The sequence below is a fragment of the Vigna angularis genome, chromosome 1 (genome assembly GCF_016808095.1).
Source record: "Vigna angularis cultivar LongXiaoDou No.4 chromosome 1, ASM1680809v1, whole genome shotgun sequence".
Lineage (NCBI taxonomy): Eukaryota > Viridiplantae > Streptophyta > Magnoliopsida > Fabales > Fabaceae > Vigna > Vigna angularis.
The window spans coordinates 4,421,901-4,443,879 of NC_068970.1; positions in this window are offsets into that span (position 1 = coordinate 4,421,901).

The window sequence follows — 21,979 nt, forward strand, 5'->3', positions numbered from 1 at the left end:
AAAGGAGAGACCTCCCTCCCCTCGCGCATCCGGCCGTCGCCAGCTACAAACCAAGACGTTGCTCTGCCAGTGCCGCCGCTCTCTGTCCATCCGGCCAATGCAAACCTCCCTCGACCGTTCTCAGCATCGCCGCTGACCTCCGGCATCACTGCAACCGCTGCCGACAGTGGGACACTGCCTTCTCTCTTTCTCGTCTCTTCACCGTGAGTGATGGTATGAGGGGAGCATGGTCGGGAATGATGAGCCAAGGGGTGGAGGAGAATGGATGGAGGAATGGAAGTTGTGAGATAGGGATGAATATGAGGTGCTGGAGACAAAGGTGAAGATGATGGGTGTTGGCCGTGGCTTGTGGCAGTGAAGTGTTAACAGTGGCCGTGGATGTCAAGATGGTTGGATGTGATGATTGTTCGGTAGTAACATACACGTAAAAATATTTACAACAACATCTATTTAACAGCAACATATGCAAACTTACACATGCAAATATAGCAACCACATAACGGAGACATGTTCAAGGGTAACGTGACAGAGACATGTTCAAGGTCAATTAACCAAACTCAGTAAAACATGGAGTGGAATACATTACTTACCTCTTGAAGCTTGGCTCCTCTTTGTTAAGTCCTGGATCTTCTTCCTCAGAAAAATGGATGATCCTCCTCCCTGGTGTGCTCCTTTCTTTTCATTTTTGTGATTTCTGGCGAATGAGGATTAAGATAGTGGACGTTGGCTGTGAAGTTAAGGTGCTGGATATGGTGATGGGTGCAGGCCGTGGAGACGAAAAGGGGAGAATGTATGGCCGTGAGTGTGAATATGGCTATGGTGACGGGTGCATATGGATGAAGATGATGACTGGGTGAGGATATGTGGTGACCTTGAGGTGTTTTGGGAGGTTGATGATGACCACTGAATATGGGGAGAGGAATAGAGGTTCACGGCAGCAAAGAGGGTTGAGGATGATGTGATGAGGATGGAGAAGAGTTTGAGGTGGTGGCCCGTGGTTTGAAGATGACGGTAGTTGGAGGTTGTTACTGGTGTGTTTGATGATGGTCGTCGTGTGTGTGATTGACAGAGAAGGTGGACTATGAAAGAAGAAAGGGATCCAGGTGATGGGTGTACGTCGTGTCTGTACTGATGTTGGTGGTCAGACGATTTTTGTTAGGGCATTCCCTTTTTTTGAGTGATGGTCCTGAAGTGGTGAGGTGTTCGAGGGTGGCTGCTGGATTCTCACGCTTCTACTTGTTGTTGGTGGCTGGACCGTGTTTCCTTTCCAAGCTACTGTCCGTATCATCCCTCCAAGTGAAAGCTCATTTCCCCATAACCAACTGGACGGTGAGTCTACTGCAATGTTGGACTGGTCACAGTGGGGAGTTACAGTGGTGCAATGGTCATTAGAGTGCAAGACGAAATGGTTCAAACCATGACTGTTGGTTTAATATTTCAGGTTCTTTGAGATAAGGAAGAGAACTCAGACTCTATCTTGTCTCTGGTCGAGTGGTTATTGATGGTTCCGGGTGAATCAGGTGAGTAGCGTGAGGGGAGGAGATGAAGGTCAGTAGTGGTGTTTGGTCCCGTGAGTTGTTAATGAATGAAGAGTTTCTGGTTCAGAGATGAATGATGGATGATGGGTTGGAGGCAAAGGGGCGTTGGAGATGAAAAAAAAAATGGAGAAGATGAAAGGGCTCCATGTGGGTTGTTGGCTGTGTGGGCATATGGAGGATGGGGGGCCGTGTAGTCAAGTCCCCCTGTCAGTGGGTGTTATTTTTTTTGGATGAATGAATAAACTAAGGACCAAAGATGGTGGGTTCACGTGACCTCTCCCCTTGCTTATCAGAAAACCCCAATACAATAATGGTGCAAAAGGTAACTTTACAGAGTAGCAGAGATGGGCAGCCGCTCCAGATGGATGCTCGTGGGAGACAGACTCAGGTGGGAGTCTGTTGATCATCCACTAATAAGGCTGTCCACCATAGCAGACCTCCACTACCTTGTCCACTGATTCATAAAAATATATCTTCAGGTGGCTTCGTTGGCGATGAGTGGAGCACTCATTGAAGTGGATAGTGGAATCTGTTACGGTGGGGAATAGTGGGAATCATCGGTGGCAAGTTCAGACCATTTTTTTTTAAGTGCAGTCACCACTATTTGGACGCTCGGTCAAACAGAAAACGAACGACCGTTCATATTACATGAACAAACGCCCAGACCGAGCGCTTGAAACATCTGATACAAGCCGAACGCAAACAGTAGCCAAGAACGAACGTTCACAGGATCAACCAAAGAAAACCGAACGCTCAAATAAAAATTTAAGGACGAACGCCCGAGATCACTAAACCACAACGAACGAACGCTCGAAATTGTCTATGCTTTTGACGAGCGCCCCAACACGCAAAATTGCCGAACGCTAAACAGGTCCTGGCATGAAAACGAACGTCCAAAAGGTATGAATGGCCGAACGGTCGAGTAGTCGCTTGTAGTTGACCGAACGCTAAGAATCTGATTCAGACCGAACGCTCGACTTGGACGCTCGCTAAACGAACGGTAAACTTGTCAGGCTGAACGGTTGATGACGAACGTCCAGAGGAAACGAAATGCCGAACGGTTGAACAGTGCAAAGGACGAACGTCCTAAAAGACCGGGACGAACGCTTTAAGATGAGGACGAACGGCTTGAAACGAACGTTCGCATAAAGGCCAGGACGAGCGTTTCGAAATTGGAAGGACAGGACGAGCGCTTGGGCTGAGAAAAGACGAACGCTGATTGCTCACGGTTGAACTGTTTGGACGAGCGCCTGATCAAGCTGCTAGGCCGAACGGTTGTGGACGAACGGTTGAAATGTTTGGACGAGCGGCCACAGCAACAGGACGAACGGTCACAACAGTGGGGAAGGACGAACGCGAGATCAAAGAGGACGAACGTCTGATACCTCTTTATTTTTTTTTTTTTTTTTATTTTGCTATTTTATTTTTTTTAATTTTTGTTATTATATACCCTTTTTTTGTATTTTTGATATTTATATCTTTTGTTGGTGAAAATAAAGTTTATTTAATCAACCCGGACGAAATTGAGTGTTGACAGCTGCCCCTCTTTACTTAGATTTTACTAGATCATATGATAAACAAAGTTTTCATATTATCAGAGTAAAAGATAAGTAAAGATAGAAATATTAATTTCGTTCGGATTTCAAGATACACAAGGAAAAACAGAGAATTTTCAATGACAAAGAAACAGGAACAAACAGGAAAATTTTTTTTTTTGAATTAATTAAAAATTTTTTTTTTGTTTTTTTTTTTTTTGTTTTTTTTTTTGTTTTTTTTTCAAATAAAATGAACAAGATTAAATGAATGAGAAATTTGAGTTTGATTGGGTTCGACCATTGCCATGCAGAGGGTCGTTTGAAAAAGTAAAAATATGTACTGACCATTGCCATGCAGAGGGTCGTTTGAAAAAGTAAAAATGGGCTCGACCATTGTCTTACAGAGGGCCGAGATATCAATGACAGAAAGCAAAATTGGGCTCGACCATTGTCTTACAGAGGGCCGAGACACCAAAATTCAAAAGTGCCTTCGACCATTATCTTGCAGATGGCCGAGATAAAACAAAACAAAAGGTGCTTTCGACCATTATCTAGCAGATGGCCGAGATAAAAAAAAACAGAACAAAAGGTGCTTTCGACCATTATCTTGCAGATGGCCGAGATAAAAACAAGAGACAAGTGCGCTCGACCATTATCTAGCAGATGGCCGAGATAAAAACAAGAGAAAAGTGCGCTCGACCATTATCTAGCAGATGGCCGAGATAAAAACAAGAGAAAAGAGCGCTCGACCATTATCTAGCAGATGGCCGAGATAAAAACAAGAGAAAAGGGCGCTCGACCATTATCTAGCAGATGGTCGAGATAAAAACAAGAGAAAAGAGCGCTCGACCATTATCTAGCAGATGGCCGAGATAAAAACAAGAGAAAAGAGCGCTCGACCATTATCTAGCATGGCCGAGATAAAAACAAGAGAAAAGAGCGCTCGACCATTATCTAGCAGATGGCCGAGAAAAAAAACAAGAGAAAAGAGCGCTCGACCATTATCTAGCAGATGGCCGAGATAAAAAACAAGAGAAAAGTGCGCTCGACCATTATCTAGCAGATGGCCGAGATAAAAACAAGAGAAAAGAGCGCTCGACCATTATCTAGCAGATGGCCGAGATAAAAAACAGAACAAAAGGTGCTTTCGACCATTATCTAGCAGATGGCCGAGATAAAACAAAACTGAAAAGTGCGTCCGACCATTATCTTGCAGATGGTCGAGATAAAATGGCAGAGAGAAAAATGTTTGATGGTTTGAAATTGACAATTGGAATTGGTTGAAATTTTGAGGTGTTGAAAATTTTTTTTTTTTGATTTTGATTTTTGATTTTTTTTTTTGAAAATTTTGCATAAGGTTGAAATTAAAAACAAGGTGCTGCATTTTTGTACAAGGATTTGAAATGTTATTATGCATGAGAAACTTGGTTGATGTAAATTTTGAAATGAGAAGAAAACTTTGATGCATGCTGATTTTTTGTCTTTTTGAAAGAAGGAAAAATTTGATGAATATACATGGAGGCAAATTCAAAGTTGATGAAAATATGTACATGATGTATTGGAAGATTATGAACCTATGACATTTTTTTGAGAGTCAATTTGCTTCCTTTGAAATCATCCAATTTGTGACGATCTAGACTTCCAATTTCTTTTCAGTGGACGTCCAAATTCTAAATTCAACTGTGCAAAATGAAGTTTGTGTGCTACGCATTTCTTGACGAGATACTAGTGTGTACATGCTTGATATCAGGGGTTGAAAAAATATGTGGAGGATGATTGGAAGGATTTGGAGAGTACCGGGATGGCTACTTGGGCCTCTTACTCCTTAAAAACGGCTACAAAGGCCAATGTGAGGTAGTAGATACCCAGAAGCTGCTCCAGTTTGAAGCATGGTAAAAGTATTTCCATGGATAAATGTATCTGTGAATTGTGAGGGAACAAGTCATGAATCAGGGAGTGATAATATCATGTGGGATTTGCAAATTGCCCTAAATTTGGTTGTGATGGATTTTTGAAGTTCGGGGCGAACCAAGATCATGCAAGGCCCAACAAGGGATGCCCCAGTCTTTGTATGAACTTTGAATGTTCAGATGAAAAAAATTTGAGATTTAACAAAATTGCTCAATACTCTGAATGGGCTGAAGCATATGAAAGTCACGCCTTGGTTTTGGGCATGAGTCAATTAAGCGAGGTTCCAAAAGAAGTTGCCCCCCACGAATGATAAGATGGCTCAAAATCATACAAAGCCCCAAAGCGTCTGCCCCTGTTTTGAGGGTGGATCTATGAATTTTGGTGCGGACAAAATCTGAGAGGCCCAACAAGGGATGCCCCGGTCTTGGTACGAACTTTGAATATACAGATGAAACAAATGTGAGATTGACAAAGTCGACCAGTATTCTGAATGGGCCGGGCCGAAACATATGAAACTCACATAGTTGCCCCAGTTTGGAAGAACAGGCGAAAAGGTTATGAAGAGCTTACAAAGTTGCCCCAAGTTAGGGACTCGGGGGAAGAGTTTGAATGGGATTTGAATGTGTTCAGGAATTTGTGATGGATATGGAAAGGATTGGCTTGAAAAGATTGCCCCAAACGGTTTGATTTTCCCTTGTATAGTCTTGATCAAAAAGGAGTTCCCTTCGTCCGAGGACATTTATTTTTCATCATTTTTTTCATTTTTTTTTTTTGCATTGTTGGTCATTTTTGTCTTGTCTCAAAATTAAGCTTTATGAAAATTTAAGCAACCAGTATTCAATCTGTGTGGACTTTTATTGGGCTGGTAATGTGGCTTAGGCTAAAGGGTGTTGAAAGAAAGGATATAAAGGCTCAAATAAATTTTTGTGGGTATTTTTTTGAAAAACAAGGGTTACCATCTATACTTTGTATCAGTTATTCGTCAAAACTGTTTTGACTACTTTGTCCTTTCTCAAATTTCATTCTTTGCTTGCCATCACTTTGTGATTCTTTGTATTTTTGCTTCACTTTTGAGGAGTTTGCTTCATTTGATCACTAAGTGTGTTCCTTTGCAATTTGAGTTAACTTCTACTGTGATGATAACCCTTGTTTGGGTAAAATTAGAAAAGAAAATTCTTATTGGCTCAAATTGGGTATCAAAGGATATGTTTTTTGTTTTTTTTTTTTTGGATGAAGAAAGATGGCCACACATCATTTCAAATTTTGATTGCTTTATTTTCAAAAGATTAATTAGGAGACAAAGACTAAATGATCTCAACAGAGTCATTTTCATTCTTTTTTTCATTTTTTTTTTAACGGATTCCAGGATCTCCCAAATGAAAGCCAGTGGAGATAACGAAAAATCTGCCCCAGTGTAAAGCTTGGTGTTTATCAATTGGGCTCAAGAACATGATTGGGCCAATCTATGGGTATAGCGAGGGCTAAAAGATGATGTTTTCAAGCGATGCACACACAAATATCTCTTAAGAATATGTGATTTGATCATTTGACTCCAGGAGATTGTAACATCCATATATATTTTTTTTGAAATCTCATAAAATGGATGATTTGCATTGAAAACAAATGACTCAAACTTTTGCGTATTTTTTTTTATTTTTTTTATGCATGAAGAAAAGTATATGAAATGAAAATGATGATGCTAGTTGAAAAACAGATTCTTTTTTTTTTATTTTGTTTGTTTTTTTTTTTTTGAAAATTGGGCTTTGCGGACCAGCTTGGAAACTGGACCTTGCGGGCCGATATGGGAAATGGGCTTTGTGAGCCATTGGGGAAAATGGGATTTCTTGGCCAATGGAAAATGAGATTTTTTTTTTGGCCAATGGAAATTGGGTCCTGCAGGTCAGCATGAGAACTGAGCTTTGCAGACCAGTATGGGAAACAAGCTTGCTGGGCTAATGTGGAAATTGAGAGATTTTGGCCTTTGCAGAAATCTGGGCCTTGCGGGTCAGTATGGAAACTGAGCTTTGCAAGCCAGTATGGAAAATGGGCATTCTGAGCTAATGTGGAAATTGATATTTTTCGGCCATTGTGGAAACTGGGCCTTGCGGGTCAGCATGGAAGCTGGGCTTTGCAAGCCAGTATGGGAAACAGGATTTGAGAGCTAAAATGGAAACAAAGGCTTGGGAACTAGGCTTGGTGAGCGATGCAAAAATTGATATGAGTAAACTTGATTTAGAAAAATGTTTGAAAAATGTTTTTTTTTTTACTTTTTGACACGGGAAAATCCAGATCGGATCGGCCCTGAGGAGAAGTAACATAGAAGGAAGTTGGACTTACCAAGCACATTGACCCGATGGATCAGATGACCTGAGCCGTGTGAACTTGTCACAAGAAGATGACGAAGGAAACCCCTTTTTTTTTCTTTTACTACAAATTCAACGAAAATCACACAAGACAATTTGAACAAATGTACAAAACATCATTCAACAGCAAAAATGTGAAAACAAAATATTTTTGACATATTTCCAAAAGAAGTATACTCGAGAGAAAAACCACGAAGGCCAGTGGGCCTAATGGGCTCGAGCATTGTTCCTCTTTTTTTTTCAATATTTTTGATTTATTCAAAATGTAGAAGAAGAAGGAATAAAAATCAAACAAAATGGTGATGTGAAATTACAAACATGCCAAAATAATTCTTCACTCAAATTTATATTTCAGAAAGAATTGGGTTCAAAGAAGGCTAACATGGTAATGAGGCCCAATGCACCTGAAAAAAAAGTCCTTTATCATGCAAATAAAAAACAATTTTGAACACTTCAAATTTTACATCACTCCAATTATTATTTTTGAAAATTTTCCATTTATCATATTTTTGATTTTTTGTGTTTTATTATTTTTTGGTGAAATCGGATCATCCAAGAAGTCTTGAATTGGGCCGGATCGACCCAACAAAACCCTACCCGTTTTCAGATTTTGAATTTTTTTTAATTTTTACTTTTTTTTTATTTTTTTTTTTGAACTCAGAAAGACCGGGACCGACACCAGACGGTTGTAGTGACCGGCACTGTAGCTACAGTGGATTTGCTCAGCTATAAGTCGAGAGTTCCTCCGCTTTGGGCGACATTTTCTGATTCTACTCTCTGTCTAACCTTCTCTCTTCCTCTCTTTCTCTCTCTTCTTCTCTTCCTTGAGCGTCTGGATTTCTGAGAGGCTCCTCCGTCCCCGCCTTCCACAGCGTCCGTGCCTTCCGACGAGCTTCCGTGTGCCTTCCACTTCCAGGTAAGTCCTCTGTACTCTAAATCCTCTTCCTTTCCTACTCTTCCGATCTTTGCTTTTTGCTCTTCTGATCGTTCCTTCTCTTGCTCTTCTTGTCTCTCTTTTTACGTTTTCTTTGCTTTTCTTTCCTTCACGCTTTCTGTTCTTGCTCTTTACTCTTTAGCTTCCTGCTTCTGCTTTTCTTTTATGCTTTCCGTTATGTTGTTCTTTCCTGCTTTCCTTTCCTGCTTTCTGCTTTGCCTGCTTTTATTTCTGTCTCGCCTTTCTCTGCCTTTCTTTCTGAGTCCTCTTTTCTCTTTTCTCTTTTTTTTTTTTAAAAAAAAACTTAAAACACTTAAAAACACAACTGTCCTAACTTAAGGGGTATATAGGCTGGAAACCAGACGTTAATCTCCCTTCGATTGAAGGTATGGCAGAGACAATCGGGTAGAACAAAGCCACGTACCCCATAAAATCAGAAAACTTAAAAAGAGAATTAATTTGTATGAACCAGACATGGACCATATGGACAAAGACAAAAGGACGTAGATCCGTTTAGGACCCTCTTGCAAGGACCGTGAAACAGATCCGAGACCAGACACTGAAATAACAAAGACCGACCGGACAAAATAAACTTAAAAGGAAACAAAAACGAATAAAGAAAACACTGAAAAAAAACTTTTTTTGTTTTATGCTTGTTATGTTTTTGCTCTTTTTACTTTTTATTATTATTTTTTTTTTGTGTGAAAACTTAGAGAGGAAAGATGAGCGAGATGGAGATGGAGAGGTACACCGGTCAGCGGTGGAGACCTACTGACGATCAGGTCAAAATGATGACCCAAATCTACAATTACGGGGTCACACATCCCAGCAGAGCCCAAGTCGTCGAGATTGCATCTCGACTAAGGGCTTTCGCAGATGCCACTGAATACAATGTGCACTGCTGGTTTAACAACCACGGCAATCGGGTTAGGCGGTGGCAAGCGGAGATAGCCCTACTGGCACTCAGTTTTCACAACTGCCGCTATACATGTATGGTAAGCACCCTGATCACCTCCATCTATTTCCTTTTTTTTTTTTTCGAAAATATTCTCCTCATCTTATTATTGACAAAAAAATTGTTTTACTTTTTTTTTTTTTGGAAAGAATACGACTGGGTGATCATGAGGGCGCCGAGGCTGCTGAACTTGTTCCCCGTTCCGATCATCATTGACGACGACAGGGACGGACGACAAATCGCTCCACCCATGCTTCTCACATTCCGGACCAGAGCTCCCTCGACGGAGCTCTCCCTCAGACCACCGCAACCAGCTCGGGAATTTTTTCGCTGAATTGTCGTTTCTTTTTTTTTTTTTAATGGTTTGTAATATTAACGATCACCAGTGATCGAACCCTGAACACTGTTTATTTGCTTTTGTTTTATTTGCTTTTATTTTTGTTTTTTATTTGAATTTGTGACCTTGCACTTCTTTTGTTATATCTGCCCCTTTTTTTTCATTTTTGCATTTTTATTTTATTTATCATGATGCCAAGATCGTATGAGTGTATTCAAATGATATCCTTGTTCAAAATCAACTTTCCGACCTTACTGTAAAATCTCTCTTGATGGTGAAATGAAATGGATTTTTATGCTTTTTCCTTTTATTTGGTCCAAAGAAAAAATTCTAATCGAATAAACCTTTAAAACAAAGAAGAAGAGGACCTAAAAAAAAATTTACAATGAAGGAAGATAAGAAAAATTAACTTCGAAAGATGAGAACCGGAGTAAAACTCAAAATTATTTGCATGAAACAACGAAGAAATGGGCTCAAGATAAGCCTTTGATGGAAAACATGATGAAATACACGCTGACACAAATGTAAAGATGGAAAACATGCCTCGCAATAAATTGGGGAAAATCTGACACTGTAACCTTGTTTTTGATTTTCAAATTTGCTATTTTCGAAAAACAGGAATTTGGCAATTTGCAATAAAGACAAGCGACTCATGATTTTCATTTGTTTTTGTTTTTTTTGTTTTTTTTTTTTTATTATTTTTTTTTCGACACCCTATTAGGACATGATTTCCAGTAAACCTCGGAGATACCAAGTAATGAAAGTTTACATTAACAGTTCATAGATGAAAGCGTGATATCAATGAGCGTAAACCTCATAGTGAGACAAATTAAAGCTCGAGCAAAACAACATCAGTTCCAACTTTTACAATAACTTATGCTTTCCTAAATAATCCGAGAGTCCTCTTCACTTGTCCATGGCATTTGTAGATGTGAACTCACGCCTTGCCACAGTGCTGGATTAACTTTCTTCAAACTTTAAACATCCTGAATCAATCAAAGATTGCACTTTACGTTTCAGAGCCTTGCATGCCTCTATTGAATGTCCACACGCCCCTCCATGACAATCACACCTGGCATTTACGTCATAGCTCCTTGGATACGGAGGTCGTATAGGCCTGGTTGGACAAATCTTTATGAGGTTTCTGCGGAGAAGATCTGGTAGTAGCTCTGTATAGGTCATGGGGATAGGAGTGAAGTTGGCGACCCTCTTATCGCGATTGTAATTTCTTCGCTCAATGGCTCGACTGGACCCATAGGAATGTGACATTTGAGGATAGGCAGTAAAATGGGAATTAGCTCTTCGCTTCTTATCCTTCTCATGTCCAGGACCATAATCGTTTAAACTGGCTACTAGCTCTGGGCCTAGTGCAATTTTTCCACTTCTTATGCCACTCAAACCCTCTCTCCAATTATCACTATGTCAGTAAAACTTGAGGAAATTGAGATGTTTAACATGTGCTCATAAAATGGTGGATGCAGAGTACTCAAAAACGTGATAGTCATCTCCTTGTCGCTCAGGCCCGGCTTTACTTGAGCAGCAATCTCTCTCCACCTTTGGGCATATTCTCTGAATGATTCAGACTCTTTCTTCACCGTGTTCTTCAGTTGTGCTCTATCAGGTGTCAAATCTTTATTATATCCATACTGCCTTAGGAATGCCTCAACCAGATCTTTCCACGAGTAGATGTGAGTAGTTTCTAAGCGCATGTACCAAGTTAGAGCCTCGTCAATTAAACTTTCTTGGAAGAAATGAATCAAAAGTTTTTCACCGAGGGCATAAGCTGCCATTTTCCTGCAGTACATGCTTATATGGCCCCTTGGGCAAGTATTTCCCCGATATTTCTCGAACTCTGACAGCCTGAACTTTGGAGGTATCACCACATCAGGAACTAAACATAGTTTTTTAGCATCTCCAAATTCAAAACTTCCTTCACCCTCTATGGCTCTCAACCTCTTTTCAAGGACTTCTAATATGCTCTTATCATCCTTAAAATCTGCTGGTGTAATGACAGAAGATGGAGACTTCGTCTCAAGTTGTTTTTTCATTATCGTGCTCTCAATACCTGGTTGGATCGTCTGCCCAGGAATTGTGAAAGTGGTTGCCCCAAGCTCGTCTTCTACTTCAACTGCATTACCTTCGGCCTTTTGAGTATCAAGATGTCTCGAGTCCACTCCTGAGGGTGGAGTATAATTCGGGGGAAGACCATAGGAAGGGAAAGTTCGTGCTTCTGGAGCTCCTTGTTGTGATCGTTGCGTGCATAAACATCCAGGATCTTGTAAGGCATCCAGGGTCTTTAGGACCTGTCTCATTTGTTCCTTCAGCTGTCGGATATCGGCTTTCATTCCCTCTTGAACTTCTACTTGGTTCTCCATGATTTTGCCACTGGTTCGTGTCCTTTAGGGTATCTTGGATGTTTAGCCGTATTTTTAAGTTTTTTTTTTTTTTTTGAAACAAAACTAAGAAAATAAAAAAGAAAAGAAAAAGAAAAGACAACGTAGTTCGAATTCTCTAGTCAGAAACTATAAAGCTGTGAAAATATTTGCCTCGGTATAATTTGGAAATTAACACGAAACAGAGTCAATAAGGTGGTCCATCATTCAGAAGTTCCCAAAATGCGAGACATAGGAATTCTTGGTCAACCATTTTAGTCATCACATTCTTCATTTGTCTGATCAGTTTCTCGCAGAAATTGAGGAATGTTTCAACCCTCCTAGGCGGGTTAAGCATCGGCTAAGAACTCAAGGATGTTTTCAATAGCTCCATTGGCAAGGGAAGCTAGCTATGAGAGACTTCTCTTCCAATTCTTTGTAACTTGTCCTTATTCAACGACATACTCTTTCATATAGATCATTATTTACAGATGCATCCTTTTTAACTTGATGCTACATTTTTCCAACCTCTCAACTGTTACTTTCATCTGCTGCTCAGCACTATGAAGTTTTTTTTTCGGTAAGGAGGGATTGACTTGAATTGTAACTTGATTGTCCTAACCCTCCTACGGTTCATTGGCCAAGGGAATCTTTATTAAAAGTCCATTATCTCGTGTCTCCTCTCAACCCCAGTGAAATGGTGTTTTAGCTACACATATACAACATAAAAGAGAGAAATGATGGATTGGATGGTGGAAATTGGAGTTTTTCCACCATGGAAGCCCCTTGGAGCAGCTGCAGCAGCGTCCCTGGTCTCTTCCCCGTTCTAGATCCCCCTTTCCAACTGCCTCTGGATTCTGATATAAAGAAGGGTACAAGAATTGAGTCACGGGTCAATTCTTGACGAGCGTCCAAATTCTGGACGAGCGTCCTTGGACGAGCGATGGACGAGCGCTGGACGAGCACTCTCTTGGTGACGAGCGTCCACTTGCTGGACGAACGTGCTTCTGCTGGACGAACGTGGACGAGCGTGCCACTGGACGAACGTCTCAATTCTGAACGAGCGACTGGGTTCTGGACGAGCGTCCACTTGTACGAGCGTTCTGGACGAGCGGCCTGCAACGAGCGTCTTCTTCTCCGCCTGGACGAGCGTTACTGGACGAGCGTCCCATTTCGGGACGAACGTGCAGACGAAAGTGGACGAACGTCCTCTTCTGGACGAGCGCTGTGTTCGGCGATGCGTCCATGTACGAGCGTTGGATGTCAGGACGAGCGTCCACTATCTGATCGAACGTCTTCTGCTACACGAGCGTCCACTTTCATTGTCAACGAGCGTTCGTTCGCCATGAAACGAGCGTGCGCTCGCTAAGTGACGAGCGTCCATTTCTACCTCGACGATCGTCCTCTCTAAGAGTCCTGGACGAACGTCCTCTTCTCACGAACGTCTTCTTCAAAACGAGCGTCCTCTTCTGCTTCAGGACGAGCGTTGTCTTTTGAGAGCTGGGCGAACGTTCACTTGGCGTCACCCTTGCGCCAAGGGTTTCTGCATGTGTGACGAGCGTTTTTGCGTGCCTTGTTGATTCATCTCTATAATTTGTTGGAGACTCTTCCAAGCTCATTTTTAGCTCCTGCAAATGATATATAATCTGCGATCTATGCTGCCAAGGGACACACCATTTAACTTGTTCTTTGCTTAAACTTGTACAAAGTTGCGCCCATTCATTTACTCTTTTCACATGTGATTCACAAGGAACAGCCCAAGACAAGTGCAAAAGTGCCTAAAAGTCACTTCTTTTTCCAATGGTGACCCATGTTTACCTGACTGAGTACATGTGATGGACTTTTTGTACAAAATCCAACTTTCTCTCGGGTAATCGTTTACAGTGTCCTTGTAATCGATTATATACCACAATAATTCGTCCATGGGGTACAGGGAATTTAAGGCATCTCCAGTCTCACGGGAAATGAACCACATATACAACACTGGTAGACAACATAACATCTTTCCCCCTTTAAGTTCGTAACAACGATTAAGGGTCCCATAAACTTCAGCCAGGATGGCACTGACTAGATTCTCACAGCGCTCTTTGTCTCCCACAAACATTCATAGCGGCATAATCGACGAGGTTCTTGACATTTAGGAGAAAGCATGACACCATAGAGGAGGAGAGCTAATACATCCGTAAACATTTCCCAATTTTCCTCTTAAGCCAAACGATGTAGGTATTCCTATAAGTATCTTTGAGGAAGGACCCTCACTTTGCCCTTGATTGTGAACTCGCTTTCCAACTTCATTGGGTGTACTTTCCTGATCCTCGCTAACTGCAAGATAAGGGTATACTGCTCAAGGTAGCTGTATGGAGTCTTTTCCATATTTAAGACTTGCTCGAATTCTTCCATTGGTGGTACTAGTTGGAAATCTTGGAAAGTGAAGCACTTTAGTGGTGGATCATAGTACTGGGCTAAAGTAGTAATTGCTGATGTTTGGACCTCCACCTCTAACAGACTCAACAAGTTCTTATACCCCACCAATATTATCCTCCTTTACTCGACGTGCATCTTTTCGTCAAAATGTATGAACTCGAATACCTCTTGACTCAAAATTCCATGTTAATTCCCATTTTTTAGCTTAAGGCCTTAATCACAACATTATAATTTTTGACTAGAATCCACAAAACGTGACAAGACTATGAAGAAACACAATGAGCGAAAAAAAGGAAAAAGCAAAAGAAAGAAAAAAAGATAAAGAGATATGAGGATATGTACAAGGTGCGTGATTTTTATTAAGCGAACATGAGGGTTATAAGAATACACATTTCTCCCTTTTGTGCCTTATCAAAGGTTGGATGACTGAAGTTCTAAGGCCAAATATATGCACTCACAAGGATAGCTTCCTAATGCTTAAATCAGGCCACCAGAGCTATGGCTCTTTTCACTGTTTCTCCACAACAGTCAGAGTAATCAACTAGATGTGGAGACACAAATGAAGAGAACAGACTCTGGCTGGGGTTCTCACGATAGCCAAACAGGAAGTATGTCCCAAATGACACCGCTACACAACCCCTCTATTTCTAAGTTGCGCTCAGACCCGGGTATAGGGCCTCACTCATGATATGCATATTGTGTGTGTGTGAAGGGAGAATGCAATTATACACCCCAAACCCTCACCTGCAAAACAACCAGAAAAATCCCAGGCAGATATAACATGTTTTCTACCCTAGGGTTCAATATAAACAAAACAAACACACATACAATTATGACAAAAATCAAACAAAGATAAAGAAAAAGAAAGGGAAGAAAAACACAAAGAAAAACCACATTGAATTCGCACATCTAATTAAATGGCCAGACTCTCATGGTCCCCAGTGGAGTCGCCATCTGTCGCAACCGGAATCGCGACGGGACGACGATCCAATAAAAAAAAGATTAATTTTGAAAAAAGAGATTTTGGAGTCGCCACCATAGTTTATTCTGGAAAACTACGGAAAAACCATAAAATGATAAGGCATGGTCAAATTGAACCAGATTCTTGGTTCGGGAGTCGGTTACGTGTAGGGAAGGTATTAGCACCCTACAACGCCTGCCCTAAGGCAGTACCTTTAACTAAATGCGCGAATGTGGATGTGGTTTTCAAAGTGTTTAACATTCCCTTGAAATAAAACTCTAAAGAAACAAACAATATTTTTTAGCTTTTTGGGGCCCGACAAGGATTGACCTTGCTCCTACGTATTCTCATGTGAGAAATCAGGGTTACGTAGTTCTTTTGAAAACTGTTTGAGAAATTTGCTTGAAAATTGTTTGAGAATTCGTTTGGAAAATTGTTTGAGAAATCGTTTGGAAAATGATTTGGATTTTTGGGAGAGTGAGCCTGACAAGGACTGGCCTTGCTCCTACGTATCTCCACTTTTAGTGGAGAATCAAGGATCACGTAGTTCTGCAGGCGATATTGTTCGTAGTTTTGAAAAAAGTAGATGTTTTAATTTTCTGAGGATTTTTATATTTTTTGGTATTTTTTTATTTAAGAGAATGAAAAGGTTTTTAGCACAAGGACGATGCGTGCGATCACACATGTGCCTAAACCTTTAAAACATATTTTTTGTAATTTAATTTAAAAGAGAGAAAAGGTTTTTAGCACAAGGACGATGCGTGCGATCACACATGTGCCTAAACCTTTGGAACATATTTTTGTTATTATTATTGAAGAAAGAGAAAAGGTTTTTAGCACAAGGACGATGCGTGCGATCACACATGTGCCTAAACCTTTAAAACGTATTTTTGGTATTTTGAAGAAAGAGAAAAGGTTTTCGGCACAAGGACGATGCGTGCGATCACACATGTGCCTAAATCTTTAAGACGTATTTTTGGCATTTTTTTGAAGAAAGAGAAAAGGTTTTCGGCACAAGGACGATGCGTGCGATCACACATGTGCCTAAACCTTTAAAACGTATTTTTGGTATTTTGAAGAAAGAGAAAAGGTTTTCGGCACAAGGACGATGCGTGCGATCACACATGTGCCTAAACCTTTAAAACGTATTTTTGGCATTTTTTTGAAGAAAGAGAAAAGGTTTTCGGCACAAGGACGATGCATGCGATCACACATGTGCCTAAACCTTTAAAACGTATTTTTGGTATTTTGAAGAAAGAGAAAAGGTTTTCGGCACAAGGACGATGCGTGCGATCACACATGTGCCTAAACCTTTAAAACGTATTTTTTGTAATTTTGATGAAAGAGAAAAGGTTTTCGGCACAAGGACGATGCGTGCGATCACACATGTGCCTGAACCTTTAAACGTATTTTTGGTATTTTGAAGAAAGAGAAAAGGTTTTCGGCACAAGGACGATGCGTGCGATCACACATGTGCCTAAACCTTTAAAACGTATTTTTGGTATTTTGAAAAAGGAGAAAAGGTTTTTGGCACAAGGACGATGCGTGCGATCACACATGTGCCTAAACCTTTAAAATGTATTTTTGGTATTTTGAAGAAAGAGAAAAGGTTTTCGGCACAAGGACGATGCGTGCGATCACACATGTGCCTAAACCTTTAAGACGTATTTTTGGCATTTTTTTGAAGAAAGAGAAAAGGTTTTCGGCACAAGGACGATGCGTGCGATCACACATGTGCCTAAACCTTTAAAACGTATTTTTGGTATTTTGAAGAAAGAGAAAAGGTTTTCGGCACAAGGACGATGCGTGCGATCACACATGTGCCTAAACCTTTAAAACGTATTTTTGGCATTTTTTTGAAGAAAGAGAAAAGGTTTTCGGCTCAAGGACGATGCGTGCGATCACACATGTGCCTAAACCTTTAAAACGTATTTTTGGTATTTTGAAGAAAGAGAAAAGGTTTTCGGCACAAGGACGATGCGTGCGATCACACATGTGCCTAAACCTTTAAAACGTATTTTTTGTAATTTTGATGAAAGAGAAAAGGTTTTCGGCACAAGGACGATGCGTGCGATCACACATGTGCCTGAACCTTTAAACGTATTTTTGGTATTTTGAAAAAGGAGAAAAGGTTTTTGGCACAAGGACGATGCGTGCGATCACACATGTGCCTAAACCTTTAAAATGTATTTTTGGTATTTTGAAGAAAGAGAAAAGGTTTTTGGCACAAGGACGATGCGTGCGATCACACATGTGCCTAAACCTTTAAAACGTATTTTTTTGGTATTTTTGAAGAAGGAGAAAAGGTTTTTGACACAAGGACGATGCGTGCGATCACACATGTGCCTAAACCTTTGAAACATATTTTTGGCGTTTTGGAGAAAGAGAAATATTATTATTTTATTTATTCATTTTTTTTTTGTGATTTCCGTTCAATTAAAAAAAAAGGTGAGTGTGTGCAGTGTTTAACAAATAAACAAGACAAATACAATACAGAGGGATGGGGTTATCTTACAAGGGGATTACACAATAAAAACCAATAAAAATAAAGAGAAAAAAAAAACATAAAAATAAAACAAGAGAATATTAAAAAATGGGGGGCCCCTCTTTAATTGGGCCAATACTCTTCTTCTCCAACTTTGGATCTGTTAGGGGTGTAAATATTAAAAATGGGGTGAATCCGGAAATATGCTTGGAGGTCCAATTCTTTTTCTTATCTTCTTTTTTTTTTTTATTTGTTTGCATTAGAACACTCCAGAATTCTCTCCTTCTTCATTCTAGAGTCCAGCCAAAGGAGAGACCTCCCTCCCCTCGCGCATCCGGCCGTCGCCAGCTACAAACCAAGACGTTGCTCTGCCAGTGCCGCCGCTCTCTGTCCATCCGGCCAATGCAAACCTCCCTCGACCGTTCTCAGCATCGCCGCTGACCTCCGGCATCACTGCAACCGCTGCCGACAGTGGGACACTGCCTTCTCTCTTTCTCGTCTCTTCACCGTGAGTGATGGTATGAGGGGAGCATGGTCGGGAATGATGAGCCAAGGGGTGGAGGAGAATGGATGGAGGAATGGAAGTTGTGAGATAGGGATGAATATGAGGTGCTGGAGACAAAGGTGAAGATGATGGGTGTTGGCCGTGGCTTGTGGCAGTGAAGTGTTAACAGTGGCCGTGGATGTCAAGATGGTTGGATGTGATGATTGTTCGGTAGTAACATACACGTAAAAATATTTACAACAACATCTATTTAACAGCAACATATGCAAACTTACACATGCAAATATAGCAACCACATAACGGAGACATGTTCAAGGGTAACGTGACAGAGACATGTTCAAGGTCAATTAACCAAACTCAGTAAAACATGGAGTGGAATACATTACTTACCTCTTGAAGCTTGGCTCCTCTTTGTTAAGTCCTGGATCTTCTTCCTCAGAAAAATGGATGATCCTCCTCCCTGGTGTGCTCCTTTCTTTTCATTTTTGTGATTTCTGGCGAATGAGGATTAAGATAGTGGACGTTGGCTGTGAAGTTAAGGTGCTGGATATGGTGATGGGTGCAGGCCGTGGAGACGAAAAGGGGAGAGTGTATGGCCGTGAGTGTGAATATGGCTATGGTGACGGGTGCATATGGATGAAGATGATGACTGGGTGAGGATATGTGGTGACCTTGAGGTGTTTTGGGAGGTTGATGATGACCACTGAATATGGGGAGAGGAATAGAGGTTCACGGCAGCAAAGAGGGTTGAGGATGATGTGATGAGGATGGAGAAGAGTTTGAGGTGGTGGCCCGTGGTTTGAAGATGACGGTAGTTGGAGGTTGTTACTGGTGTGTTTGATGATGGTCGTCGTGTGTGTGATTGACAGAGAAGGTGGACTATGAAAGAAGAAAGGGATCCAGGTGATGGGTGTACGTCGTGTCTGTACTGATGTTGGTGGTCAGACGATTTTTGTTAGGGCATTCCCTTTTTTTGAGTGATGGTCCTGAAGTGGTGAGGTGTTCGAGGGTGGCTGCTGGATTCTCACGCTTCTACTTGTTGTTGGTGGCTGGACCGTGTTTCCTTTCCAAGCTACTGTCCGTATCATCCCTCCAAGTGAAAGCTCATTTCCCCATAACCAACTGGACGGTGAGTCTACTGCAATGTTGGACTGGTCACAGTGGGGAGTTACAGTGGTGCAATGGTCATTAGAGTGCAAGACGAAATGGTTCAAACCATGACTGTTGGTTTAATATTTCAGGTTCTTTGAGATAAGGAAGAGAACTCAGACTCTATCTTGTCTCTGGTCGAGTGGTTATTGATGGTTCCGGGTGAATCAGGTGAGTAGCGTGAGGGGAGGAGATGAAGGTCAGTAGTGGTGTTTGGTCCCGTGAGTTGTTAATGAATGAAGAGTTTCTGGTTCAGAGATGAATGATGGATGATGGGTTGGAGGCAAAGGGGCGTTGGAGATGAAAAAAAAAATGGAGAAGATGAAAGGGCTCCATGTGGGTTGTTGGCTGTGTGGGCATATGGAGGATGGGGGGCCGTGTAGTCAAGTCCCCCTGTCAGTGGGTGTTATTTTTTTTGGATGAATGAATAAACTAAGGACCGAAGATGATGGGTTCACGTGACCTCTCCCCTTGCTTATCAGAAAACCCCAATACAATAATGGTGCAAAAGGTAACTTTACAGAGTAGCAGAGATGGGCAGCCGCTCCAGATGGATGCTCGTGGGAGACAGACTCAGGTGGGAGTCTGTTGATCATCCACTAATAAGGCTGTCCACCATAGCAGACCTCCACTACCTTGTCCACTGATTCATAAAAATATATCTTCAGGTGGCTTCGTTGGCGATGAGTGGAGCACTCATTGAAGTGGATAGTGGAATCTGTTACGGTGGGGAATAGTGGGAATCATCGGTGGCAAGTTCAGACCATTTTTTTTTAAGTGCAGTCACCACTATTTGGACGCTCGGTCAAACAGAAAACGAACGACCGTTCATATTACATGAACGAACGCCCAGACCGAGCGCTTGAAACATCTGATACAAGCCGAACGCAAACAGTAGCCAAGAACGAACGTTCACAGGATCAACCAAAGAAAACCGAACGCTCAAATAAAAATTTAAGGACGAACGCCCGAGATCACTAAACCACAACGAACGAACGCTCGAAATTGTCTATGCTTTTGACGAGCGCCCCAACACGCAAAATTGCCGAACGCTAAACAGGTCCTGGCATGAAAACGAACGTCCAAAAGGTATGAATGGCCGAACGGTCGAGTAGTCGCTTGTAGTTGACCGAACGCTAAGAATCTGATTCAGACCGAACGCTCGACTTGGACGCTCGCTAAACGAACGGTAAACTTGTCAGGCTGAACGGTTGATGACGAACGTCCAGAGGAAACGAAATGCCGAACGGTTGAACAGTGCAAAGGACGAACGTCCTAAAAGACCGGGACGAACGCTTTAAGATGAGGACGAACGGCTTGAAACGAACGTTCGCATAAAGGCCAGGACGAGCGTTTCGAAATTGGAAGGACAGGACGAGCGCTTGGGCTGAGAAAAGACGAACGCTGATTGCTCACGGTTGAACTGTTTGGACGAGCGCCTGATCAAGCTGCTAGGCCGAACGGTTGTGGACGAACGGTTGAAATGTTTGGACGAGCGGCCACAGCAACAGGACGAACGGTCACAACAGTGGGGAAGGACGAACGCGAGATCAAAGAGGACGAACGTCTGATACCTCTTTATTTTTATTTTTTTTTTTTTATTTTGCTATTTTATTTTTTTTAATTTTTGTTATTATATACCCTTTTTTTGTATTTTTGATATTTATATCTTTTGTTGGTGAAAATAAAGTTTATTTAATCAACCCGGACGAAATTGAGTGTTGACAATGGGTCCATAAAGAAACCCCAGAAATCTGATGCGCTGTTTGATGCATGGGAAAGATGTAATGTGATGATACTGTCCTGGATAACAAAGACACTCTCCCCACAGATTGCTGAAAGCGTCATATACGTTGAAGAGGCCAAGGAATTATGGGATGAGCTGAAAGAAAGATTCTCCAAAGGGGACTACTTCAAGATTTCTGACTTGTTACAGGATATACATTCTATCAAGCAGGGAGAAAGGGGAGTGAGTCAATTCTTTACTGATTTGAAAATCTTATGGGAGGAATTGGAATTTTTAAGACCCATTCCCACTTGCACATGTAACATACCATGTACCTGTGATCTTTCAAGAATCACCTTAAAATACAGGGAAATGGAACATGTAATATGCTTCTTGAAAGGGTTAAATGACTCCTACAACACTGTTAAGACACAAATCCTTTTAATGGATCCTCTACCTAATATCAATCGAGTCTTCTCTCTCATTATGCAGTAAGAGAGACAAGAGAAAAATAGTTCTCCCGAAGTCAAGATTCTGGCAAGCACCACTGATAAAAACAACCAGTGGAAGGGCCAAGGAAGGGGATCTGGATTTCGTGGTCAAGGTAGAGGAAGGGGTAGGAATCCTAACTATGGCAAGCAATGCTCCTTTTGCAACAAGATGAATCACACCATAGATGAGTGCTATTCTAAGCATGGGTACCCTCCTTGGTACAAGAAGGGAGACAACAACCAAAACAAGATAGCTGACTGGGGTTCTGCAAATGCATGCCAGAACAGCACTG